The sequence below is a fragment of the Pseudorasbora parva genome, chromosome 16, assembly GCF_024679245.1.
Source record: "Pseudorasbora parva isolate DD20220531a chromosome 16, ASM2467924v1, whole genome shotgun sequence".
Classification (NCBI taxonomy): Eukaryota; Metazoa; Chordata; class Actinopteri; order Cypriniformes; family Gobionidae; genus Pseudorasbora; species Pseudorasbora parva.
The window spans coordinates 14,708,207-14,724,967 of NC_090187.1; the positions used below are offsets into that span (position 1 = coordinate 14,708,207).

A 16,761-nucleotide genomic window follows, 5' to 3' on the forward strand; every position below is an offset into this window, starting at 1 on the left:
TTGTATGCGACTAAACCTTAGCAGTAGCAAGCAAAACGGTTTTGCACGTCAGACTAGTGTAACATTATACATAGAACAACACTGAAGTAACGTTAGCGCATTTGAATGACGAAGCACGCGATAGTGTCGTTTACTGATGTTTACTCACGCGACGATAGCCAACAGTATAGACATTTGAAGCAGTTTTACTCACCGACCGCGAACCTTTATCGCTGGGACCGCTCCGTCAAAAACACACTTCTTTGGTCTGATTTGCTGAAGTCCTGTGACAGCAGTGACCGTGGAGATCTGCGATGTTGTGAAGCTTCCCGTCATTTCTGCGTTCAAATCGGTTCAAATGCAGCGCTGCCTTCCCGGAATGCTGTGCTGAAGCGTTGAAGTCGCTTGATGTCACCCATAGGAATAAAGTGGAGCGCGGCACGGACTATAACGACATAAGTGTTCACAGACGAGTGGATCTGCAGCTGAAAGAGTGTTTATGGGTGTGCATTTCCTCTCTCGCTCTAGTCATGCGCGCGCGCACCCTACCGGGAGAAGACACCGTACGGTCCATACAAGGACCTTCCGCTCTATCGACGTCAAGCTGACCCATACTCGAAAAAAACTCTCCGAAACTTGTGAGAAACCGGAAGGAGTATTTTTGACACAGAAATACTCCATCAAACGTCCAACATTAGTTTTTGAAACTTTGTCTATGTTTAGGATGGGAATCCAAGTCTTTAACAGTGTAAAAAGCTCAGTATGCATGAAACAGCATTTCACCCCCCTTTAATAAATAACTCGTTCTGTGTCTGGGTCTCACACAGAACAGTGACACAACCAAAGTCGTTCTCTCTGAGATTTTTAATTTCACTATTTTTCAAGGCATGTTATTGGCTGTTCACTACTGATGTCACACTTGCATGTGCACACATTAACTCAGGATCAAAGCTTGAGTTGACAGAATGTTGATGATCAGTGTCATAGTCAAAGCCTGATTGGATTAGTTTGCTTTTGTCAATTCAAAATGAATCCCATTACCCTGAGTTTGTTCAACTGCCATAATGGTTACAAGCCCCTGTTACATGAAGCAGGTTTCAGTTCCTATACCCAGGTAAGTTTAAGTTTGGTTTTGCACACACAAAAAGGTGGATTGGTTTTTAGAGGTGTTCAACGCCATGGTTACTTACGCTACTTGGCTAACTTACCCCGAGGCAGATTTTATTCTGGGTTAGAGATTATTTTATTCTGGCCCAAATCTGGACCAATCAGCTGTGAGCAAAGTGACACCCGCTCCAAATAAAAGGGGACCTATAATGCCCCTTTTTACAAGATGTAAAATAAGTCTCTAATGTCCTCAGAGTGTGTATGTGAAGTTTTAACTCAAAATACTCCCTTTTTGAGGGTGAGCAAAAACGTGCCATTTTTGTGTGTGTCCCTTTAAATGCAAATGAGCTGCTACTCTTTCAAGAAGAGGATGGAGCTTCAAGAGCTTGTGTTAGCAGCTCCGATGCCTCACGCAGACACGCTGCTAAAATGTCAGAAACTGTTCAGCCTTTTATGTTCAAACTGGAGTCACGGGCGCGTTTACATGCACGTTCTTAAGCTGACTATGCCTAATAAGCTGACAATGACCATGGTCATGAATGCGGTAACCCGTTTTCTTTTATCGGAGTACGGTCATAAACGGCATAAGCATAAACCGGTCGACACAGGTAGTTTTTTGCCTCTTACCCCGATTTTGCGCTGCATGTAAACACATTAACCTGCTTTCTGTCGGCTTACTGAAGAGTGCATGTGTGATAGGTGACAAAGACGCAAACTTTAAGCAGATTTAAATGCATCCAGACAGAGTGAGCTGGCATTTTGCATGAAATAAGGCCATATATCACAAACGCAGACTTATTTAAGATCCAGAAAATTGTAAAGATGTGTTCTCTTCTCAAGCAGTAGATGTAGAAGAGGTTCAGTCAAAACTTCTGTAACTGCATGAGGGATTATACACTGTAAAAAATTATTTGTTGACTTAACTTAATATATTTTGTTATCTTTTTGCATTGGTTTTTTTAAGTTTCTCTTACTTATTTGGATAAGTTATCTGAACTAATTCCATTTAGTAATAAAAACTTCCCCTTTAGTTTTCTGAACTTAAATGTTCTAGTCATCATAACTTCACTTTAGTTTTCTGAACTTAAATGTTCTAGTCATCATAACTTCACTTCAGTTTTCTGAACTTAAATGTTCTAGTCATCATAACTTCACTTTAGTTGGTTGCAAAGCTGCTTTAATAAGTATTAATTGCATTACTATATTGATTTGTAAATTACATTTGATTTAGAATAAAACCTATAGCAAATTAAAATCACAGCAACACATATCAGTACACATTTATATTTATTGCAAAAACAAACACCAAAAACAACCACACAAAAGGTCTGAAATGTCCTTTCTTCAGAAAATTGCAAAAAGAAACGGCACAGACTGTTAAACACCTCTGATTTGGCTTTATACCATTTTAATTTAAACTTAATTTAAGTTCATTTTAATTAACAATGTGTAAGCTCTCAAGCTTCAGTACATTTATCAATGAGCATAAACAGCACATATGCACCAGTGTTACCTCACTGCATTTTTTTCAGCTTTGCAGCTCTCCCCAACCATTAAACCTAGATTAAAAATAAAAATAAAATAAAAAGTTGGATAACCTCATAGCTCGAGCCCAAACAGTGTGGCAAAGGCATTTAGGGCATCTTCTAGATCCATGACCACAATCTCCGTCTAGTATGACATCCACATCCACAACATCATCTGGGAAGGCACTATCATGTCTGATGTCCTCACTCATGGTCAAGATGCCCTACATTAACCCCATGAACAATGTCTCTCTCATCATCATCTGGCTGGAAAAAAATGAGACACAGATACAAATTTTAAGTGGTGCTGTCATAAAATATTTATTCAAACATACATTAAATACTAAAGAACAGCAATACAATAACTATGCAATATAGTAAATATACTTTTTTTAGCTGACAGAATATTTTTTCTGAGGTAAATGTGACATGACATTGCTTAAAAGCTATTTATTGACGTTTATTAACGTTTGCGCAGTTGAAACACTGCGATTACATGAGACAATACAGATTTCATACATTGTACTGTATCTTTAAACATATTCTCTGATGTTCATACATGTTTATTTCATGCTGTATCTACTAGTAAAGTGCAATATTCAAATGCAAAAAAGCAACAAAAACAACATTTAAAACCACTGTCATATTAAAGGGTTAGTTCACCCAAAAGTGAGAATTAGCCCATGATTTACTCACCCTCAAGCCATCCTAGGTGTATTACATTCTTGTTTCAAATCGTTCATTCACTTGGCCAAATAAAAAATGTGCTTGTCCGGAAAAAAGTTCGATATTTTTTTGTTTTTCCGTGTGTGTGTGCGTTGTAAATATAATTTATTCTGAAGCAATATTCTCCCCAGTGTTCAATCAGCTTTGACATATTTAAATCTGCATATTTGTGATTTAAAAAAAAAATATTGAATCATTTGAAATGTAGGATATTTTACCTTTTATAAAGGGGATTTTCCCCCTAATCTTATTAAATAAAGGCTCTGCTTCAGGTTTCATTCTATATTGTTAAATTTGATCAATACATTAAATTAAAATAAGACAATATAAGGGCTGTTACCAATCAAATAAAATAATTTACACTGAAAAATCACAACTACATTAAATAATGTTTTGAGATTTGTAGTTTTGAATAGACAAATACAAATGTTAGAAAGTATGTTTAAACATGAAACTAAACCTCCAGTAGGTGGCAGCAGGTGGCCGTCTTAATGAGTGAGCCATTGAGTCGTTCATTCAAACGATTCATTCAAACACTGAATCGTTCAGTTGCTGTGAGACGCGTTACGGTTCTGCTGTGAACGATTTTCGCTGCTGAAATAGAACAAACACACTCAATATTGCATCTAAAATGTAAGTGACTAAGTGAATGTTAATGTAATGTTTATGGAACCGTCATGAAATCAGTCACTTTCTGTCGTGATTGTATTCAGGAAACAGCTTAAATGGCTCTAGTGTTGTAATTTCTCCTCGAGAGGCTGCACGAGTGTCAACAGCGCAAACTTGTTATCGTCATTTCATCATATATTATTATCCACTATCGATCGCCACTTACACTAAATTAATGCACAATCATTCTTGCATTTTGGTGATTCGCTAACGTTAGTTTATTTTTTGTTTTAATCAGGCCCTTGTCCATCGGGCAAGTAAAATTCTCTTTCACTTGTCCCAGACAAGCGTTAATGTCGAGCCCTGAATCAGTTATATTAAAAAAAAGTTCTGGCTAATCCAAAAATTATAAATGGCAGTGAATGGCTGCCCAAATTTTGAAGCCCAGAAAAAAAGTGCATCTATCCCAGGGCTCGACATTAACGCTTGTGGATTTTTCGAAGGGACAAGTGAAAAAGAATTTTACTTGCCCGAAGGACCTGATTAAAACAAAAAATAGCTAGCGAATCACCAAAATGCAAGAATGATTGCATTAATTTAGTGTAAGTGGCGATTGATAGTGGATAATAATATATAATGAACTGACGATAACAAGGTCGCGCTGTTGACACTTGTGCAGCCTCTAGAGGAGACATTACAACACTTGACCTGTTTTCCTGAATACCACCACGACTGAAAATGACACTGACTTCATATGACAGTTCATAGCAAAACAATTAATTAACATTCACTTAAATTAACATTCCCTTAAAGTCACTTACATTTAAGAAGCAATATTTAATGTTTTGTTCTATTTCAGCAGTGAAAATCATTCACAGCAGAACCACAACAAGTCACAGCAACATGGCATTTGTGAGATGTGAGTTACTGAACGATTCAGCGTTTGAATGAATCGTTTGAATGAACGACTCAATGACTCACTCATTAAAACGGCCACCTGCTGCCACCTACTGGAGGTTTGGTTTGATGTTTAAACATTATTGGTCTATCCAAAAATACAAATTTCAAAACATTATTTAATGCAAATTAAATTTTTCAGTGTAAATTATTTAATGTGATTGGTAACAGCCCTTATAGTGTCTTATTTTAAATGAATGTATAGATCAAATTTTACAATATAAAATGAAACCTGAAGCATAGCCTATATTTAATAAGATTAGAGGGGAAATGCCCTTTATATAAAGTAAAAAATAATAATTAAAAAATTCACAAATATGCAGATTTAAATATGTCAAAGCTGATTGAATACTGGTCAGCATATTGCTTCAGAATAAAGTATAATTAAAACACACACACACACACACACACAAAATATCAAACTTTTTTCCGGACAAGCACATGAACATGCTTAATGTCAAGCCCTGTATCCATTATAAAAATAATCCAGAAGGCTCCGGGGGGTTAATAAAGGCTTCTGGCGGACCGCCTTCAACTTACGAAATAAGTGTAATGCCTCTCGAAGTTCAAAAGGTTTACGCCACGTCCGACGTCATCGTCGCGGCAATTACGTTTCTTTTACACCATGTCCGATGCCGTCGCTGCGCCAGTTGCGTTTTTCTTCCCCTCTACATCCGACGACATCGCCGTGCCAGTTACACTTTTTCCGTAACTTTAATACGGAAGGCCGTCCCGCCAGAAGCTACATATTTTACATTATAACTTTTTACATTACAAACCCATCGATTCACATCAGAATGTCTTTATTAACCCCCCTGGAGCCATGTGGATTACTTTTACAATGGATGGATGCACTTTTTTCTGGGCTTAAAAATTTGGACTGCCATTCACTGCCATTTATAATGCTTTAGATTTTTTTTAAATATAACTCCGATTGTATTCGTCTGGAATACACCTAGTATGGCTTGAGGGTGAGTAAATCATGAGGTAATTTTCCTTTTGGGTGAACTTACCCTTTAATAGTTATTTATTTTACCTGTATCGATTCAAACTCACATTTAATAATTTTCAAGGAGTTTCATGAAACTTATCTGTATCTGATGGCGATCTGAGAGAGAGACCATGCAGTGAAGCGAGATGTAGTTTCATCCGATCCGTAAACCAGTTCAGTTTCTTGTCAAGGAGCAATAGATAAAAAAAAACATAAAAAAAAAAAAAAACATTTTATAGGCTTATTGACAACATGTTGCAATGTTTACACTGTACAATGACTCAATGTGATTTAATTAGGGCTGAATACTTCAAATTTCACAATTTGATATTATTTAAATTCATAAAGTTAATATTTACCAGAAATTGCAGCAAATATAGTGAAACTGCTGTCCACCTCCAACCACTCGAACAAATAGACGGCGCGAGTTGTTGAGAGCTCCATGAACCCCGCGAGGTAAAAGCGTGTAACGTTAGGAACTCTGTATTTCAACGGCTCTGGGAGCACAACACACACACACACAAATATAATTATAAAACAATATAATGTCATAAATACACTTTGTAGATGAGGTTAAACACGTAACTTACTTTGTGTTATCTTGGTTAAAAGTAAACTCCATGTCTGCACTGCACGGTGAGTCATGTCCCCTGAGAGAAATTTTTTGGCTCGTTTAAACGCGCACAGCATATAAGTTACATATTGGTATAAATAAATAAATTATGAAAAACAAATGGTAAATGAGATAAAACACTTACTTTATAATATTTCCCTGTGAAAAAGTTCTCTCGCCTCAGTCGCCTGTTTCTATCCTCCGCTCTGCACCGCGAGTCAAAGAAGATATCTCTAAGTTTAGGTGCGCACGGACGGACACACACACACACACACACATACCATCCAACCACAATATAATGTTATAAACTTCATACTGTTAATGAGATAAAACACTATGCCGGTGTAAACACTACTCATTTGCTCAGCATTGCGATTGAAGGGAAATGGCGTCTGGTCTGTCAGTCGGTGGGGGAGGGGATACGGGGGCGCGCGCATACAGCACGTGCATTTCCTGGATGTACATAATTATCCTCTCCGCCAGATGGCGCTGTTTTCACTAGCCGTGTTAATACAAAAACTCTTTACTCATTGACTCCTTGAATTAAGACTTGGTTTATATGGTGTGGAATGGTACGTATTAAATACGGTAAGTTAAATAAATGTGCTCATATCTATATAATTAGAGTGTTGTATATAAATCAGCTGCACATAGTAGATTAAGTTTAGTTTACTGTAGTTAAATAAATAGACTAAAGTATAATTGGAGTAAAATCCAGAACAGTTCAACTTATGTTTTTAAGTTAAAACAACAATTATACTTGTTCATTCAACAGAAAATCTAGTGTAGTTATTTCAACATATGTTTTTGAGTTAAAACAACAATTATACTTGTTCACTTAACTTTCAGTCTAGTTGAGGACAAGAAAACTTAAAATGCCTTGTTGTCTGGACAATCTAGTTATCTCTACTGAAAAAAATTTGTTGAAATAACAAAATCGCAAAAAAAAATTTTACAGTGTATGAGCTGAAAATCTCCCGCTGACATGCTTTATTTAACATAACTGACATAACATTTGGAATACTCAAACACAGACATTATTATGTTTGACGTCACTACAAGGAAATAACCCGGTTTATTAATAAAGTCATGTAAACGTGGTTTACTTGCATTGTCAGTTTACTGGTTTATGTAAACGGGGAAAACTGATTATTTCAATAAGCTGATATTTGTAAGTCATCGGCTTACTGGTGTCCATGTAAATGCACCCAATGATGAAGAGACTCACAAAGCAGTGAATATAACAGGATGTTTCTGAATGGTTAGTTGATGAATATAATATATTAATAATTTATAATATACAGCATATCATATATTAATAGAATTATTATATTTATTGACAATTAATATTAAACTTTGCATTTAAATTAATATACATAGCCTAGAAACATACAGGGAGCTCTGTCAGCTGGTATTATTATTAAAGGGTAAAATTAACTAATCAAATTAATAATAGTTATCTTAGACTTGAAAATCTGCGGTGGGGGTCAGCAGCTTATATACAAGAACCTTGCATGTTGTGGGGAATATGTGATTGGTACAGAGTGTCCATTCAAGAGGTTACAGGTCTTCATTAGATGATTTAAAACCTGTACCTCATCAATACGTGCTGACCCAGTTTGTTTGCTGACTTTTATGATATACACTATTTCCCGCCAATTGGCAATCTGTGGTGTCGAAATACTATTGGTAAATAGGGGTGTCAAGATTCTCCAAATCCTCGATTCGATAAAATTTTCGATTCTAAGTTCACGTTTCAATTCGATTCTCGATTTTTACATTACTTTTTTAAAGCACAGGTTGCTATACCATTTTTAGACTAGACTTTTATGTTATATAATATCTGATATTATCAGATATAATATCTGACCTTTGATCGCAATGTACTGCACTACATTGTCAAATTTAAAACATTTATTTACTCTTTCCCCGCCAAACACAGAATTTTCCATTATTTGTGAGAAAACGTTTCCCTGCCAAACACAGAATTTTCCATTATTTGTGAGAAAACGCTTCCCTGCCAAACACAGAATTTTCTGGGTTTACGTGTTTTCACTGTTAGACGCGATGGGGTGCTATTACGCATCTTCTGAATGATTACTGGATCTCCTGATTTAAACACAGGCGAGGAAGACGCAGTAAAACAAGCAATCATATGCAAGCAAATGCATATGTAAAATAAGATGATCATTAAAGGGGTAGTACTTCAGGGAAGATGAATCTGTATTTAAAATGGGTCATTAATGTAGTAGAATGTAAAATTATTTTTGAATTTGGTGCTTTCTAGACTGAGAAAAGACAGAAAATAAAATTGTCTCATGGGGATGAAAGACAACAATTACCAGAAGGCTTCGCTGCCCAGTGAGGCCATTCCCAAAGACACCGCTACTGTGACTAAGTTGGAGAACAGACACTACAATTAAATACTGAACGTGTCCGTTCAATATAATGATTGATTCGCCGCACAAGTTTTACAGCACAAATGCAGCATGAGTCAGATTACATTCACCATCATAAATGAGCTGAATGGGCTCTCCTGATCAGAGCAGAGGTAAATTGCAACCACGCTCACGGCATACATTCACAGCATGTGTTCAGTCCGACACGTTTTCAGTTCATGCCTTTGGAAGCTTAACTTTCATAGAAATTCATTTTAGAAGTTAAAACACTTACATTGCTCACCATAGCTCCATTTCCATGAATGCCTGCAGCTGCGTGCTGAGCTGTGAGTGTGATCTCCCATCCCCCATGCGCGGGTTGAAAACATGCGGAAATGGCTCCCTCTGCTGGCTGTAACCTTTGGCCAAAAATTCCTTCATCGGAATTGCATCAAATTCAATTTGCGTCATCGGAGGAATTTTTCCAGAAAGAAAATGCATACATCTCTTGTCTCAGGGGGATATGAGGGGGGTATCATTTACTCCAGGGTTTCTACTGATACAAACCATATGCTAATAGCTGAAGTAACCCTTTTACATTAACACAGCAAATCCAAACTATCTAATATTAGTGAATGAAATGTGGACCCAGAAACCTACCCATATTCAAGTGTTGATAAAGATGTATTTTTGTTTGTTTGTTTAAAAGAAGAGGGTCAGCTCTTTCTTTTGATATATTGCATGCTCAGATATTCATAAAACAAAATATTCTATATGGGCTACTACATTTTTGTGAAAATTGTCAAAATCCCTGGTGGTGGTTGGCAAAAAAAAGGTTTTATACGCCTGCGTGGAAAGAGTTAACATAATGTAACAATAACTTATATCTTCAGTCAATTGAAAACTTAAGCAAAATAACATGTCATCTAGTTTCATTTTCGTTAATGCCATCTTCTTCACAGAAGATGACAGTCAAGTTCACAACAAAACAAACAAAAACAATAAAACAGCCGTATCCATAGTTTTCTCTAAACAATCTTTGTCTTAACAAACTATTTCCGAACAGATGAACATATACCACACTGGTAACTACTTTTACAATCACCGTAGCTGTCAGTTGCGTTCTAATTGGGATTTCGTAGCGTGGTTCTAGCACACTAATTAAATGTGATTTAATAATTAAAAAGAGTTTTCCACCACCGAATAAGGCAAGACAACTACTAGCAACTACTAGCTTGTCTCTTTTACATAGTGACTGATCACATCTAAATTTTTCAGTTGGCCGAACTGAATTTCTGTGAATTAAATTGCACAGAATTTCAATTCGACCAACTGAAAAATTTAGATGTGATCAGTCACTATGTAAAAGAGACTATGATGTTTTTGAATGTAAAAACCACACAAACGTGATTAGTTGACCTCAGACAACAATATAATTTTTTTTTTTTTAAAGCCAGTTCAAGACACCTTTAACTTCTCCATTATTGTTGTTCAGTTGGTGTAAAAGTGGGATAATTGGTCGGTGTAGTTCTTGTCCCGCCTCTCCTCCACTGTGATTGGACGGCCTGAAAAGTGACAAACGCTGCCTTCTGGACAATGCTCTTTTGAAATAAGTTTATGGTAGGCCTACATATAGTACATCAAATGCAATGTCTTTAGTCTGCCTAAATTATAGTAGAACATTCAAATGTTTTATGCACCATGGTAAGAAGCAGATGTACATTTCTTTCATACCAACTGACATTTTGAAAATACGAAAACGTTCATGAATTCGAAAATTTAGGTCAGAGCGGCTTTACAAACGATTTACAGACAAATTCGTTCTGCCCGTGTTTCATGAATGCCCTATACGGCTCCATATTATAGATGTTTTTAGGTCTCAGTTGAAAATGTATGTTTTTAACCTAGCATTTGAAGGAGGGGGACCTTAAGTAATTGTCTCTCAGCTTTGGCATGATAATGTTAGTTGTGTGTAGGCATGATAATTGTAATGGCATTTGCTTCTTATCTTTTTTTTCTTCTTTTTTTTACTTTTTTTACACTCTTCTTCTAATATGACTGTGAATCACTTTGGGCAACAAAGTTGGGTTACAGTTTATTTTAAGGTGTCATTGTTACAGTCTGACTAATTATATAAGTACTGAGTAATTGATTAAAAACATGCACTTATTCTAGCGTTAGGGTAAGATTTGATTGAGGGTTAGTTGCATGTAATCTATAGTAAGAACATGTAACAAGGACACTGTAAAATAAAGTGTTACCCAAAGTTGTTTTAAAGTGTGTGTGTGTGTGTGTGTGTGTGTGTGTGTGTGTGTGTGTGTGTGTGTGTGTGTGTGAGAGAGAGCCTGTTTATGTGGTTTATGAGAACACAAATTTGTATAACTACATGGGTATTACACTATAAATGTGGTTTATGAGGACATATCAAATGTCCTCATAATTCAAATGGCCTTAAAAACATACTAAATGATGTTTTTTTGAGAAAGTAAAAATGCAGAATGTTTCCTGTGATGGGTAGGTTTAGGGGCAGGGGCAGTGTAAGGGGATAGAAAATACGGTTTGTACAGTATAAAAACCATTACGCCTATGGAGAGTCCCTGTAAACCACATAGACCAACATGTGTGTGTGTGTGTGTGTGTGTGTGTGTTTGTGTGTGTGTGTGTGTGTGTGTGTTTTCCAAAGTTAACTGAAAGCAACTGACAGATCTTAAAATAGGCTGTTAGTGTCAGTGTGGCAAATATGAAAATATCAGCGGTGGCGGCATCTCAGTCTCCAACAGGCTAGAGTACAATAATGCAGTGAAAATTGTGTTCTTCAAAATAGTTTATTCATTGTTTTTAATCCCCAAAATATGCCATTAACTGTAGCTGCTGTAGATCTGTATACATGTACTGCTCTGCTCTTCTTCCACTCTCTTCTGAACTCTTTCCCACACACAGGATCGGCCCCCTTTTCATTGCACTGTCATCTTGTCTATCGATAAACGGTTGGCTTGAATCTCTCTATCTCTGTCCTCATTCAGACTCTAATCCTGGTAGAGTGTTGCCTGGTACACAATACACCTGGGATGGTCCATAAATGCTACCTCTTCCAAGGGAGGGAGAATGCCTTTTTCTTGTCAGATGGGCCTTGATCGAGTTAAAGATGTGGTGCTGTTGCTCTGGTCTGACAGCAAGAATGCAGCAAGATTTACAAGTGCTGTCATAAGATATTGAAAGTCTTAGGAGTCAATTAGATGAGACAGGGTATATACAGCAATCCTTAAGTTAAATTTACTACTTTTTAATACCTTTTTTACTACCTTCAGAATATTTTTTAAAACCATCACGACACTGAATTGCAAGTGTTAATCAGCGACCTTTCTATTATTTACACAGATTTTGACATATAACATACAAAAAAGAATAGATTTAGAATCGACACCAGGAGGAAATCTGTCATAAGTTATCATTCCGACACAGTAAAATAGATCTCAACATTCACAAAGGTTGGTTAAGGAGAAGCATTACTGCATACACATTTGTTTTCAATTAATAATTGGTAATTCAGCAATTAAATTATTTAAACAACAAAACCTGAGCCAAATATTACATTTCTATAACTGTGATAAGTTGTTGAATTTAACAAAATACTAAAAACTAGTCAATCGATTAAAAACTTTAACTAGATTAATCACACATTTTTTTTGACTAATCGCAATTAATTGCAATAAAAAAAAATGTTTTTGTAGGTTTTTAATATAATAATTTCACAGTTAATCAAATTAAAGTAGAAACAACATAAAGACAGTATATTTTAAATACTTTATTAAATGGCATCTTTTTATGAATGAAGGCCAGTATTACTGATATTAATACAGCTACTGATTTTTTTATTTATTTTTTACATTTAGTATTAGGCTTCAAAAATATAAGTTTTTAATTTAAGTAAACTTAAAACAATGCTAACATAAACCCATAATAAATGTCATGTTTACTCCAGTCCTTCCTGTCTTAACAGTTAGGAAATATACAGAAATTTAATACAGTTATCAAAGTTATATGCAGTCTGCACTGCATAAACTATAAATTAAATAGTTAATCCTTATTAAAGCTACAAAAGTTATTTAGTCAAGAGCAGCGAGTCATTTTCTCTGTTCCCTGACAGGAAGCTTTATTGGCTGCTGTCCCTTTAAGAGCAGACAGACACGCGGATCTCACTGTTTATATACTGTCTATGGATCGCGCCTCATTCTCTCACAACTTTTTTGTTCATTTTAGACTTTATATAAATCATTTAAGATTGCTCTTATGGGGACAGTCGTTGAAGATATGCCTTGAAGCAAGTCTAATATAAAACGTAAGCCAGCCCCTTCTGTTGAGCGCGCTGCTGTTCTGAGATTTTTTTTTTTTTTTTTTTTTTTTTTTTTTTTTTAATTTTTTTTTTTTTTTTTTTATTAAATGCCAGTTACATACATAACAAATTTAAAACAAAAATACATATATTCACAAATTCAACAATACAAAACAATTAAATGTAGTCTAAAAATTAAATTATATAATTAAAAGAAAAGAAAAAACAAAACAAAAAAACAAAAAGAGAGTATGAGAACATTAAATAAATAACCTGAAAGCTTCACATAAAGACCTAGTACGTTTTGCTTTGCTGTTTTTCATCCCAAGTAATAATTCAATATAACTCTTCATTTCTATCCGAAACAACAAAAAATTGGGTTTTTCTTTAGCCCATTTTTGCTTATGAATATGATATTTTCCCATTATCAAACAGAGATTAATAGTGAATGCCACATCTGGTGACAATTGTGGTCCATAAAAATAAAAAAACACATCTTTTTCAGAAAAACAAACTTTGATCCCTAAACATTTACGAAGATAACATTCCAAATCTACCCAAAATATTTGGCTGTAAATGCAACTGAAAAATAAATGGACAACATTTTCCTCCTCAGTGCCACAGAAATCACAATCAATATCAACATCAGCACAAAATCGAAGAAACAGAGTTTTAACTGGGTACACCAGATGAAGTATCTTAAAATGTACTTCTCTCACCTTATTAATTATGCAATATTTTTTTGGCAGCAACCATGCATATTTCCAGTCAATGCACTCAACTTTAGAATGCCAATATGTTTTAGAAGATATTGCACTGAATTCTGTAAGTAACATCCTAATAAAGTAATTATTCCATCTACTATCAGTAATATTAACTCCTTTAATTGCAACATCAGTTCTGAAACTCACAGTCTCGTTATTCACATATCCTTTAAACAGAGATTTTAAACCGGATGGTATAGCATCGAACACTATACAATATTCTTTTGGGGTTATTGGAATATTATATTTTTTAAGAAATTCTACATATGTATATAGGTGCCCATTTTCATTGAATAACTGTTTAACAAATATGATGCCATTATCAACCCATTTTTGAAAAAACAAAGTTTTATGTTTAAACGTTATATATCGGTTATTCCAAATTATACATTTGTTTGGAGAAAAATTGTGTTTGTAAATAAGCATCCATGAGAGTAGCACCTGCTTGTGAAAATTACTTAGTCTAACAGGAATTTTACAGATGTCAAAGCTGCACTGCAGCAGAAAGGCAACCCCACCCATCTTTTCAAAAATTAGATTAGGAATTAAATACCAAATTTTATTTTTGTATTGATAGTAATGCTTGAGCCATCTATTTTTTAAAATTGTATTTGAAGTGCTGAAATCAAGCACATTTAAACCTCCATTACAAACCGAATTAGTTAAGGTACCTTTTTTAATGTAATGAGATCTATTTCTCCAAATGAAGTTAAAAAGATTCTTATCGACTTCTTTAATGATGTTTTTAGGGACTTCTAGAGAAATAGCAGGATAGAGCAGACGAGATAAACATTCAGTTTTTGATAAAAGAATTCTCCCATTAATTGACAAGTCTCGCATTAACCATAAATTAAATCTATTTTTTACTTTTTGAACTACAGATTGAAAATTAAGCTGACCCCTTTCCTTTTCGTCTTTACATATTTTTATTCCTAAATAAGTGATAACATTTTTTACAGGGATGCCATTAATATCAAGAAGATCACAATTTTTTAGAGGGAACAATTCACATTTGTTTAAATTTAATTTTAACCCTGAGACTAATGAAAAATTATTCAAACAATCAATCACATTTTTAATTTCTGATGAATCTCGAACAAATATTGTTGTATCATCTGCTAATTGACAGCATTTTATTTCTCTATCTAAAATCTTAATGCCGTAAAAGTTAAATTTTTGAATATAAAGAGTCATTGTCTGAGTTACAAGTAAAAACAAAAAAGGTGATATTGGGCATCCCTGCCTTATTCCTCTTTCTAAAACAAATCTAGGGGAAGTGCCATTTGTAAGTTTTACTGAGCTATTACACCCATTATATAACGTACAAATGGCCCTTTTAAAGAAATTACCAAAGCCAAAAAAGTCTAAAGTCTCAAACATAAAATTGTGTTTAACAGTGTCAAACGCTTTATAAAAATCTACAAAGAATATAAAACTTTCACTATCAATATATTCATTATAATCAATTAAATCTAGGACCAAACGAATGTTATTACTTATATGTCTGCCCTTCATGAATCCTGATTGGCAGTCATCTATAATTTGTTCTAAGCATTTTTTTAATCTTTCTGCAAAAATAATAGCAAATATCTTCATATCGTTATTAAGTAATGTAATCGGTCTCCAATTGTCGATAAGGGTAGTATCTTTATTAGCTTTTGGAATCAGACTAATCAGTCCCTGACGTAATGATGGAGGTAACTCACCACATTCTATGGCTTCTTTAAACACACACAATATAAATTCTGATAAATGTTCTTGATATTCCTTGTAAAATTCACTAATCAAACCATCATTACCCGGAGATTTATTATCTTTTAATTTACTGAACCCAAATCTAACTTCATCTAAAGAAATATCTTTGTCACACAACATCATACAATCCTGATCTATACATTTGGCATTTGCTTTTATGCTATCTAGAAATTGTCTTGTATTGCCATCAACCTCTTTGCTGTATAATGTCTGATAAAAGGTTGATATATAATTAGAAATTTTAACCGGATCTTCAGACACCTCCCCATTTATATTTAATTTTAACAAAGAATTTAACTCAGTGTTTCTTTTTTCTAAGTTAAAAAAATATCTGGAATTTTTCTCCCCTTCTTCAAGCCATTTTCCTCTAGACCTTACAAATGCCCCTTTAGCTTTATATTCATACATCTTGTCTAATTGTAACTGTAATTCAAATAACCTGAGTTTGTCCTGTTGATTCGTCACATTATTACTTGTCAGATTAACTATTTCTTTTATTACTTGTTCCTCTCTATTCCTTTTAGCCTTTGCTATTATTTTCCCTCTAACAATGGCTTGTTTCCTTATAAGATACTTCATGTATTCCCAATTGCTACCGTATTTATTTGAACTCTTTGCATTGTTCCAGCAACTCAAAATTATATTTTTAACTTCCTTTTTAAACAAGTCATCTTCCAATATTGCCTTATTTAATTTCCAGTGTGCTCGTGTTCTTACACTATTATCGGTATTTCCAGATAAGTTAATAACTAGATAGATGACTTTATGGTCAGTAAGGACAGAAGTTTCTACAGTAACATGACTGACTTGATTTTCTAATACACTAGATATGAGCCAAAAGTCTATCCTAGATTGTTTACTCCTGTCACCAGAATACCAGGTAAATTCTTGTTTAGTAGGGTTTTGAGTCCTCCAAATATCAATTAAATCTAATCCCAAACACAAATTATGTAATTCACTAAAGTTATTTAAACTATTCACACGAGGAGGAATACAGTCCAGGTTATTATCCCAGATAGAATT

At 34.6% G+C, this 16,761-nt stretch overlaps 1 long non-coding RNA gene across 1 annotated transcript; it reads right to left on the reverse strand.

The window, feature by feature from the left end:
* Nucleotides 1-2,356: 2,356 nt before the first annotated feature.
* LOC137043572 (uncharacterized) lies at nt 2,357-7,369 on the reverse strand. Its single transcript, XR_010898523.1, has 5 exons — nt 6,654-7,369; nt 6,486-6,545; nt 6,255-6,392; nt 5,961-6,077; nt 2,357-2,879 (listed from the first exon to the last, which is right to left on the reverse strand). It is a non-coding gene; the product is annotated as an uncharacterized lncRNA (long non-coding RNA).
* Nucleotides 7,370-16,761: the final 9,392 nt, after the last annotated feature.